Below are 11,024 nucleotides of genomic sequence, written 5' to 3'. Positions count from 1 at the left end.
AGTGTAGCCGCATTAGCGAACAATTCACTACCCTGACAGAAATCGAATTCAAAGTTTCTAATAGCACCAACCCGTTTTGCAAAATGCAAAAGTTTGAGGAAGTTCAGAGGAAGGGTCACTCGACCCGAAATGTTAACTCTTGCTTTCTCTCCACAGATACTGCCAGACCTGCTGAGCTTTTCCAGCAATCGCTATTTTTGTTTCTGCAAAGTTTGCGATTAGGGGATGGTGAAATGTGGCTACCTATCAGCATCCTAGACAAGGTGAGGTGAAGAGTTAGTACACATAAAGACGGGTTGTGTTAGCCACTGTCATTTGCCAGTTTGATTAAGCCTCAACCCAATGATTAAGCCATTGTAAAATTGTTTCAGAAAGATTGTCAAAAGTCAAAACAATGACAAGTCATGGGAAGGCATGGCTCTGTGATGATTGACATTTTGATCCATGGAAGATAGGTGTGGTGGGGGTGGGGGGGCAATGAGGTGACATCTACCCAAACATGTCCAACCAGAGTTGGTAATTATGTCCTGGGGATTGTTTAACCATTGTCATTGGCAGGACTGGCAACTTCTTTAGAAGTTGGATGGAGGGGCACTGGTCTGCTGTACCCAACTTACTGCCATGTGATTAATGTTTGGACTAAAATGGAGGACATTTTATGGATTTTCTTCCTTTCCCCAACTTCCAAAGGAAAAGGTGGAACATCCAGTTTCATTGTCTCCCCGGCCCATTATGATCCTTTCTCTTCCCTCAAGAAAGGGTGCTTTGTGGGCCGCTTTGTGGGCGACACGGTGGCACAGTGGTTAGCACTGCTGTCTCACAGCGCCTAAGACCCGGGTTCAATTCCCGACTCAGGCGACTGACTGTGTGGAGTTTGCACGTTCTCCCCGTGTCTGCGTGGGTTTCCTCCGGGTGCTCCGGTTTCCTCCCACAGTCCAAAGATGTGCGGGTCAGGTGAATTGGCCATGCTAAATTGCCCATAGTGTTAGGTAAGGGGTAAATATAGGGGTATGGGTGCGTTGCGCTTCGGCGGGTCGGTGTGGACTTGTTGGGCCGAAGGGCCTGTTTCCACACTGTAAGTAATCTAATCTAATCTAAGTAATCTAAAAAAAAGGCTTAGACCTCAGATTCCCTGTTATTTATGTCATTTTTATTTAATACGGGACTTATGCAGATGCCAAGGTCAGCCATGTCATGTAAAATGATCTATCAACCATATACCAGTCAATTCGTTTGCATTGGATTGTACTGCCTGAGGGTGTAGTGGAGAGAGGTTGAATGGAGGTATTCAAAAGGTATGTAATTATATGTAAAGGAGAAATGTGCAGGGTTACCAGGAGAAGGCAGCGGGATGGCAGTAAGTGAGACATTTGTTGGTGAGACAGACCAGGCACAGTGGATTAAGTGTTCTGTGATTCTGCAAACTGGTTCAGCCCTGCCATTCTCTCGAGATGTGTTATTTAATCAATTGAGCTGTGTACATGAATAACCCATTTAAAAGTGCTTTAATAACTCATTTTTAATTAGGTTGAGTGAATAGTTATGAATGGCTTTGAGTCATAAATTGATTTATCTCTGTTTATTCCTCAATAATTATATTGATTCAACATGTGCTTGATCATATTTGCCGTCCTTGGAAGACAAGGGTCTAATTTAAGAGAGAAGTTATAGCATTGCTCAGTGAATCCAACTATCTAGTTTTGATTTTGACCAAACTATAAATTAGTGCCAGATGTAAATATAATATGATGAATGTTGAGCAGACGTTACTTTAGAACAGCATTCCTCATCTCAAATATGAAAAGTCCCAAATGATGAAACTGAATGTACCTTGTAATCCCAAGGAAATACACAAGATTCTGGTTCTGACAGCACAAGATGGCATATGTCATCAGTTCAAGGCAACACAGGTGAACATCTTCAACAGATCATATGACCATTTGATCATATATTACTACAGTGAAGTATTCTTTAATCCTGTATTATTATTATATCCTTGATGATTCATTCTAAGACCAAAGTCGAGAGATAGCAGCCAATTATAGAAGAGGTTTAAGGCTGTTTAATTACTAGATTAACAGCTATGTTAAATTACTGAACATCAATGTGCTTGGCTTGTATTGTTGTAGATTTTTTCAGAAAGGTTTCCAGTGACAGTTTTACAGTTTATATTTTGTAAGGGTATAGTGTCCTGGGTCCAAACAACTTCTGCTGCTTCATCAATGACATTCCTTTTATCATAAGGTCAGAAGTGCAAATATTCACGAACAATTGCACCATGTTCAGCAACATCCAGGACTGCTTAGATGCTGAGGCAGTCTCTGCCCAAATGTAGCAATATCTGGACAATATCCAGACTTGGACTTACAAGTGAGAATTATCTTTCATACCACATAAGTATCAGGCAATGATCATCTCTAAAAAGAGAGAATCTAATCATCATCTCTTGACATTTAATTACATAACCATCATTGAATTCCTACTATTAACATCCTGGGGGTTGCCATTGACCAGAAAATGAACTGGACTAGCCACATAAACACAGTGGCTACAAGAGCAGGTCAGAGATGAGGAATCCTGAGGTGATGAAGTCATCCCTGATTCCCCAAAGTCTTTTTGCCATCTACAAGGGACATATCAGGAGTGTGATGAACTACTTCTCACTTGTTTGGATGAGTGCAGCTCCAACACCACTCATGAAGCTTGACATCGTCCATAAGCATCCATTCTGTCTATCACTGATGTTTAATAGTAGCAGTGTGTTCTATTTAGTCAACACACTGCAGAGATGCACCAAGTCTCCTGAGACCGCAACTTCCAAATGCAAGACCACTATCATCTAGACGAATATGGGCAGCAGTTACACCATAATCTGCAAGTTCTTCTCAAAGCCATTCACAGTCCTGACCTTGAAATATATCACTGTTCATTCAATGTCACTATGTTAAAATGCTGGAACATTCTCCCTAACAGCATTATGGGTGTCCTTAAACCATATGGAATTCAACAGTTCAAGAAGGCAGCTTACCACCATCTTCTCAAGCACAACTAAAGAATGCTGACCCAGCCAGTGAAGCCCACATTCCCTGAAAGAATACTTATTTTAAATCAGAAGAAATTTCATAACAATTAGCAAAGTTAGTAAACAATTGTTCTGAAGGAGAGTCTTATCAGACTCAACATTAGCCCTGTTTCTCTCTAGCATTTTCTGCTTTTATTTCAGATTTCTAGCATTCAGAAAAGATTTACAAGGATGTTGCCAGGGTTGGAGGATTTGAGCTGCAGGGAGAGGTTGAACAGGCTGGGGCTGTTTTCCCTGGAGCGTTGGAAGCTTATAGAGGTTTACAAAATTATGAGGGGTGCGCATAGGATAAATAGACAAAGTCTTTTCCCTGGGGTCGGGAGTCCAGAACTAGAGGACATAGGTCTAGGGTGAGAGGGGAAAGGTATAAAAGAGATCTACGGGACAACCTTTTCACACAGATGGTGATACGTGTATGGAATGAGCTGCCAGAGGATGTGGTGGAGGCTGGTACAATTGCAACATTTAAGAGACATTTGGATGGGTCTATGAAGAAGGAAGGGTTTGGAGGGATATGGGCCGGCTGCTGGCAGGTGGGATTAGATTGGGTTGGGATATCTGGTCGGCATGGACAGATTTGACCAAAAGGTGTGTTTCCGTGCTGTACATCTCTATGACTCTATCTGCAGATTTTTTAGTGAAATTAATGAATTTGAAGAAAAGAAAATGAGTGTTCTATATATTTGTAATGTATACTGATGTGAATTGGATGTAGCTTAGAATTTTAATACTTAATTTTCTTCAATATAAATCTGGAGTTCTTTTGCACATGCTCTTTTCCTGCACATTATCATGGCTACACCATTGTTCCATGAATTACAAGTTCTACTGCTCATTAAATTTAACTTTCCAAATTTTTTTTCAAATGATAGAGTTTGGCCATCAGGGTTTATCTAAAGAACTAGGTGTTAACTTTATTAAAAAATGCAAGTTCTCCATAACAGAGTATTCATCCTCTGACTTCAAAACAGTTATCAAATTGACAATCAAATTTTGCAAAGGTGATTGGTCTGGAAATTCGTGACAAGTTTATCAAACTCGGCACTTTATTTGAAATCTCAACTAATGTTTCCACAATGTATAGAAAAACAGCCTGAAATTTTGATAGCTTTTATTAAGCAGATCTTGGGGGAAGAAAAGGAACTGTAAAATGCATGACTGAACCTGCAATGCTACAAAAGCAAAATGGAGGCACCTGGAAAACGTTAACTAATGTCCATCTCACATCAAATTGTCAAAAGTATTTTTCAAAAACAGATTGGTTTCTACTAACTTGAAGTTAGATATTTATAAACTTCTTGGGAAATGAACATTTCCCACATCAACAGCGGTGAAGATAATTGTGTGAAATAAAAACATGAAATGATGGGTGTACTGAGCAAGTTTTAGATTAGATTAGTTTTGCAGCACCTATGGAGAGAAACCGAGTTAAAGTCTCAGTTTTGTTTTATTTATTTGTGGGATGTGGACATCACTGGTTAGGGCAGCATTTATTGGCCATCTTTTGTTCTCATTGAGTTGGTAATGGTTAGCCCCTTTTAAACCACTGCAATCCTTAGGGTGTAGCTACATCTACGGACCTATTAGCAAGGGAGTTCCAGAATGTTAACCCAGCAACAGTGAAAGAACATTGGTATAATTCTAAGTCAGCATGGTGTGTGACTTGGAGGGAAACTTGTAGTTGGTGGTGGATGTTCCATTGTGTCTGCTGCCCAATATTCCCAGTAGGGTTGTGATATATTTTTAAACCCCATGTTGACTCCAGAATGCTGTGATGTGTCTAATTGAAAGATGAGGTACTGATCCCTGAGCTCAAGCTGAGCTTCATTGCAATAGTAAGACTTTAAAGCCAGAGAGGACAGAGCTGGCATAGAGGGGAAAATTAAAATGACTGACCAGAACCTTGGGATCAGGTTTATTTAATGGATGGTGCTGTTCTGTAAAGTTGTCATCTGCTATACTTATGGCTCCCCATTGCACACAAGACTACAAATAGTCAGAAAAAAATGCACTTTTCTAAATTAACAGAAATGCATTGAAATATACTGTTGCACCTGAAAGGAGCAGTTTGAATAATGGAACACAGGAAATGGGATAAAACAGCAGATGTTGCATCACCTCTACTGGATTGGAAGTGTAATGATTGGAACGAGATCAGCAAGGTGTATCTCATAGAATATGAGTTCCCTGATTGGGGCAGTTAACCTGGTTAAATCAGGGAGCCTTGTCTGACAGATATAAGCAGGAGTGTCAGGGGTTCTGTTCAGTCTAGGTGCTGGCTCTGTGCTAGCTGGGTCAGTGTCATGTACTAAGCATTTGTAAATAAAGGGTAACTTCATGACAGGATACCGGCCTTCATGGAGTTATTTCAGTGGCACTGAGAGAAAAAACGCCCCAGAAGAGATTCGCTCATGACAGTCGTCTTTGAGTCGGGCTAAGCATTTCTGACATCATGCCATTATTTGGGAAGCTTGACTCATTCAATCCTGCCAACAAAGACTGGGCCCTGTATGTGGAAAGAATGCATTATTTTTTCTGGGCAAATGACATTGGGGCAAATAAAAAGCAACAAATAATTCTTCTGACAGTGTGTGGACATGCAGCTTTTGTGGGTTATTAAGAGCCCAATTTTCCCAGAGGTACTAGATATCAAAAGCTTTCAAGAGTTTACAGATTTAGTGAAGACATATTACAACTAGATGTCTCCTCAAATTCTGAAATGCTATTAGTTTTGAGAACCAGGAGAATCTGTATTGGGATTTTTGACGAAGTTAAGATGTTCGGTAGAGGCATGTAATTTTGGTTTTATCCAGTGAGATGATGAGAGACCGTTTCGTATGTGGGATTAACAATGTTCCAATACAAAAGTGTTTACTAGCTGAAGCCTAGTTGGACTTCAAACAGGCAGTACAACTGCTTTGTCATTAGAAAATGCAACAAGTGGAACTTATGAGTAATAGGGTATGCCAATGGAAGTGGACAACTCTGCCAGTCCAATTGAGCTTGGGGGAAATCACCTGAATGAAAGTAATTGCATAACCTCACTCAGGACATATCCTGAACAGAGAGATTCTAAATCAGCCCATAGCAAAGCCCCAAAACCAAGCCGAACCACAGACAAATGGTTAACGTATTCTCAAGGATCCATGAGAGCAGGCCTTCGTACTTTCCAGTATGCAGGATTCGAGACAGAAAAAGTGTCCCATTGGGCCTGAACTGAGTAAGAGAACTCAGAGGCCAGTATCCAGAAGGGTGCACACTCTGAGAAGTCCATGTACAGCTGGTTTGGAACAATTAAATTTCTTAGCAGAATCATAACCAATCAAAATAAATACCTGGTTAAATGGTCATTCTGTTCTAATGGAGATCGCTGATACTGTGGCTGTATCAATGATTGCAGAACCAGTCTATAACAAAATCTACTCTGAACTGCAAACCTTACATTTATGTAAGACCTCAGCCAGGCTGAGAGGCTATACCGGGGAATCCCTACAGATTAAGGCTACATCTTTGTTCTGGTTCTGTTATGTGAAGCAGCTGATTCAGTTACCTCTGATTGTAGTGAAAGGATGAAATTGGTTGAGAAAGATTTAACTTGATTGGCTCAACATTTTTCCATTAGTGAAGTCCTAATTAAATACCCAGACATTTTTCATGGAGGTCTGGGGACTATCAAAATGGGTAAGGCCACTTTACACGTTGACCAAGAAGCAATCCCACAATTCTGCAAGGCCTGCCCTGTGGCATTTGTCCTTTGTACAAACATAGAGGCAGAAATAGAGGTTGGAAAGCAAAGGAATAATCAAACCATTAAGTTTTCAGAGTGGTTGTTCCGATTGTATAGCCCAAGAGGTCAGTTTGCCTTTGTGCGATTTCAAACAAACCGTGAACTGCTTCTCGCAGCTCAATAAATACCCCATCCCTCAGAGGACTTACACATAAACATTGCGGGGGGAGTCTGTCCTTCGCGAAGTTGGACATGAGACATGTAGCTGAAAATGTGTTGCTGGAAAAGCGCAGCAGGTCAGGCAGCATCCAAGGAACAGGAAATTCGACGTTTTGGGCACAAGCCCTTCATCAGGAATGATTCCTAATGAAGGGCTTGTGCCCGAAACGTCGAATTTCCTGTTCCTTGGATGCTGCCTGACCTGCTGCGCTTTTCCAGCAACACATTTTCAGCTCTGATCTCCAGCATCTGCAGACCTCACTTTCTCCATGAGACATGTATATCCGCATTTGCAACTAGATGAGGATTTACAGAAGTATGCTCCAATTAATACCCATTAGGATTTGTACCAATATATGAGTCTGCCTTTTGGGATATCATCAGCTTGTTTCATTTTCCAGTGGATGATAGAGAACATTGTACAAGGTCTATACCAGGTTGCCATTGATCTGGATATTGTACTAATAACCAGGAAGACCAATAAAGAGCATTTAGAGAACTTGGACATATTGATAAAACATTTCTCCAAGTTGGGGGTTATGCTTTGGGAGGGAAAAATGTGTATTCCAGGCACCCTAAGTGACCTACTTGGACTACAGAGTTATCAAGACGGGGTTACACCATTGGAAGATAAAGTCAGAGTGATCAAAGGTGCCCCGGTTCACACACCTATACTGGAGCTTAGATCTTTCCTTGGGTTGCTGAATTATTACAGAAAATTCATACGTAACTTGAAGTCCATCCTGGCCCCGTTACAGTTGTAGGGTCAGCCTTGGAAATGGTCTCTCAGACAAGATTTAGCCTTCAGGGAAGTGAAGAAGCAGCTATCGTCATATAAGGTGATCCCAAATGAGATGTGGTGCTGACATGTGACACCTCCCTGTATGATACCAGGGTAGTGTTGGCTCACAAGTGGCCCAGCAAAGAGGAATGTCCAGTAGTGAACTTTGCCTGATGCCAAATGCAAATACACCCGGATAGAGAAGGAGAGTTTGGGGGTCACCTTTTATGTGAGAAAGTTCCACCAAAGGGGGCGGCACAGTGGTACAGTGATTAGCACTGCTGCCTCACAGCGCCAGAGACCCGGGTTCAATTCCCACCTCAGGCGACTCTCTGTGTGGGGTTTGCACGTTCTCCCCATGTCTGCGTGGGTTTCCTCCGGGTGCTCTGGTTTCCTCCCACAATCCAAAAATGTGCAGGTTAGGTGAATTGGCTATGCTAAGTTGCCCATGGTGTTAGGTGAAGGGGTAAATATAGGGGAATGGGTCTGGGTGGGTGGCGGATCGGTGTGGACTTGTTGGGCCGAAGGGCCTGTTTCCACACTGTAAGTAATCTAATACCTTTGCGGATCTAAATTTATTATAGTATCAAACTCCTGCTAGGGCTACGTAAAGAGGACAGAGCCATGCCAGCCATAGTTTCAGGTTGAATTCAGCGGTGGACCCTTATTTTGAGTGCATAACTGCATAAATTGAAACACCATCTGGGGCATCAAATGTGGATATCTTGAGCTGCCTCCCACTGGCGGATAGAACCACAAGTTTTAAATTTTCTGGACGTCCTTATGGTCACCGCTGACAATATCCAACTGTGGACACAAAACAATCCATCCTGTCTGGTGGTGCTGAGGGAAACAAAGAGGCCATCACAACCAGAACTGAAACCTTTCTGGATGTGGCAAGACCAGATCAAAGTTGAAGATAGCATATTATTATGGGGAGCAAGGGTGATTTTCCTGAGGAAAGGTTGCCACCAGATACTGACTAAACTCCACCAGGGCCATCCAGGGCTTTCCAAAATGAAAATATTCGTGAGAAGGTATATCTGGTGGCCAGGACTGGATTCTGGTTTCCAGCATCTGCAGTCATTGCTTTTACCTTCGACATAGCCACATTGGTGAGGAAGTGCCAACAATGACAAAAATTACTGCCAGCAACTCTACCAAATTTAGGGGGATGGCCGGGTAAACCCTGGACTCAGTTACAAATTGACTATGCCAATTCTTTCATGGACTGAATGATTTTAGTCATAATGGATGCCCATTCAAAGTGATAGGAGGTGCATACAGTTTTTTTGTTAAACATGAGGATGACAATTGAAAAGCTGCAAGCAACCTTTACAGTACATAGATTCCTAGAGATGTAAGTCACAGACAACAGACCATCATTTGCCAGCTGGGAATTTGAGTATTTCCTAAAGTTGAACAGCTTTTGACGTATTCGATACTCCATCATCCATTGTCTGGCAGAAAGAGCCATCTTTGTAGGCATGCTTCAAGAAACAGCCTACAGCTTTACTCAATACCAAACTATCCTGGTTCCTGTTTGATTGTAGCCCTCATGCATCTAAAGGAACAGCTCCAGCAGTGTTGCTATTGGGAGAAGACTCTGCAACAAGTTAAACCTGATCTTCCCAGGCCTGGGGAGGAGGTGAAACAGCATCAAGAATCCCAATTTTGGACACAAAACTCCTCAAAGAGAGAGAGGGAGTTTACTTTAAGGGACAAGTTTGGTCTTGAAACTATGGGAATGGTCCTGTATGAGGAAGAGGCATGGTCAATGCAAGGTCGGGTCCCGTGATGTACAAAGTTCAGGTAGGAGAGGCAATCCTGGAAAAGCACTTGGACCACATGAGAGCTGCGATCTCACAAACAGGGCAGGAGCAAAACACACCCGGCCCCTCAGAAAGTCCGGCAAGGCTGTCAGAACCCGTTCTCACCCTCCACCCAGCCTGAGGATGAGATGGACATGACTGTTCGGCTGAGTTTCGGCTGAGATGCTCTGGTCGCAAGAGGTAGGCTACAGTCTGGTACATACCACCAGCATTCAAATCAGGGTGGGGGGAACCGGACCTAGTGTGAAAATGCTCCAGGAGAAGCTACAGGAAAAGGAATGGGCCCATGTCCCAGGACTTATGCGGGAAGAATGTTGTGATTAAAATGAGGTCAGCCATACAGACCACATTGAATATGAGTTCCTGACTGGAGCTGTTAACTTGGTCCAATTAGGGAGCTCTGATTGACAGATATAACTAGGAGTGTTTGGAGTGCATTATTTCCCCCTCCAACTCTATTTTGATTTAGTCCCTGCCCTCCCCTTCACTGTTTGATCACACAGCATTGCCCTTTGTGAGGGGCACTGCTTGTCACTGACCACTCGGGTGTTTCCTTTCTTCCTAGTGGTGGAAATTAAATAAAAGATTCATGCACTTTGTGTCTCTCACTGTCTCACACCTACACACACACAAGAGAAAAAAGAAAAAAACAGAAAAAAAATAAACATGAGTGGGCGCCGCAGGGGGTGGAGTGCATTATAGGGAAAAAAAACTAGGAGTGTTTGATTTAATCCCTGCCCTCCCATTCACTGTTTTGATCACACAGCATTGCCCTTTGATGTGAAGGGCACTGCTTGTCACAGGCCACTCGGGTGTTTTCCTACTTTTCCTGGTGGTGGAAATTGAATAAAGATTTGTACACCTTGTCTCTCACTGTGTCTCACACCTGCGCACACACACCATGGGTGCTGGGGTTAAAAATAATAAGCACTACCGCAGTTAGGCGGTAGTGTGGGGGTTAATAAAAAAAAAAATTAAAAAAATGAAAAAAAAAGAAGAAAAAAAAATATATAACTAGGAGTGTTTGGAGTGCATTATTTCCCCCTCCAACTCTATTTTGATTTAGTCCCTGCCCTCCCCTTCACTGTTTGATCACACAGCATTGCCCTTTGTGAGGGGCACTGCTTGTCACTGACCACTCGGGTGTTTCCTTTCTTCCTAGTGGTGGAAATTAAATAAAAGATTCATGCACTTTGTGTCTCTCACTGTCTCACACCTACACACACACAAGAGAAAAAAGAAAAAAACAGAAAAAAAATAAACATGAGTGGGCGCCGCAGGGGGTGGAGTGCATTATAGGGAAAAAAAACTAGGAGTGTTTGATTTAATCCCTGCCCTCCCATTCACTGTTTTGATCACACAGCATTGCCCTTTGATGTGAAG

This window comes from Hemiscyllium ocellatum, chromosome 21 (genome assembly GCF_020745735.1).
Source record: "Hemiscyllium ocellatum isolate sHemOce1 chromosome 21, sHemOce1.pat.X.cur, whole genome shotgun sequence".
NCBI classification, from domain to species: Eukaryota; Metazoa; Chordata; class Chondrichthyes; order Orectolobiformes; family Hemiscylliidae; genus Hemiscyllium; species Hemiscyllium ocellatum.
The sequence above is the reverse complement of the archived record's forward strand: the minus strand, read 5'-3'. Positions refer to the sequence as shown.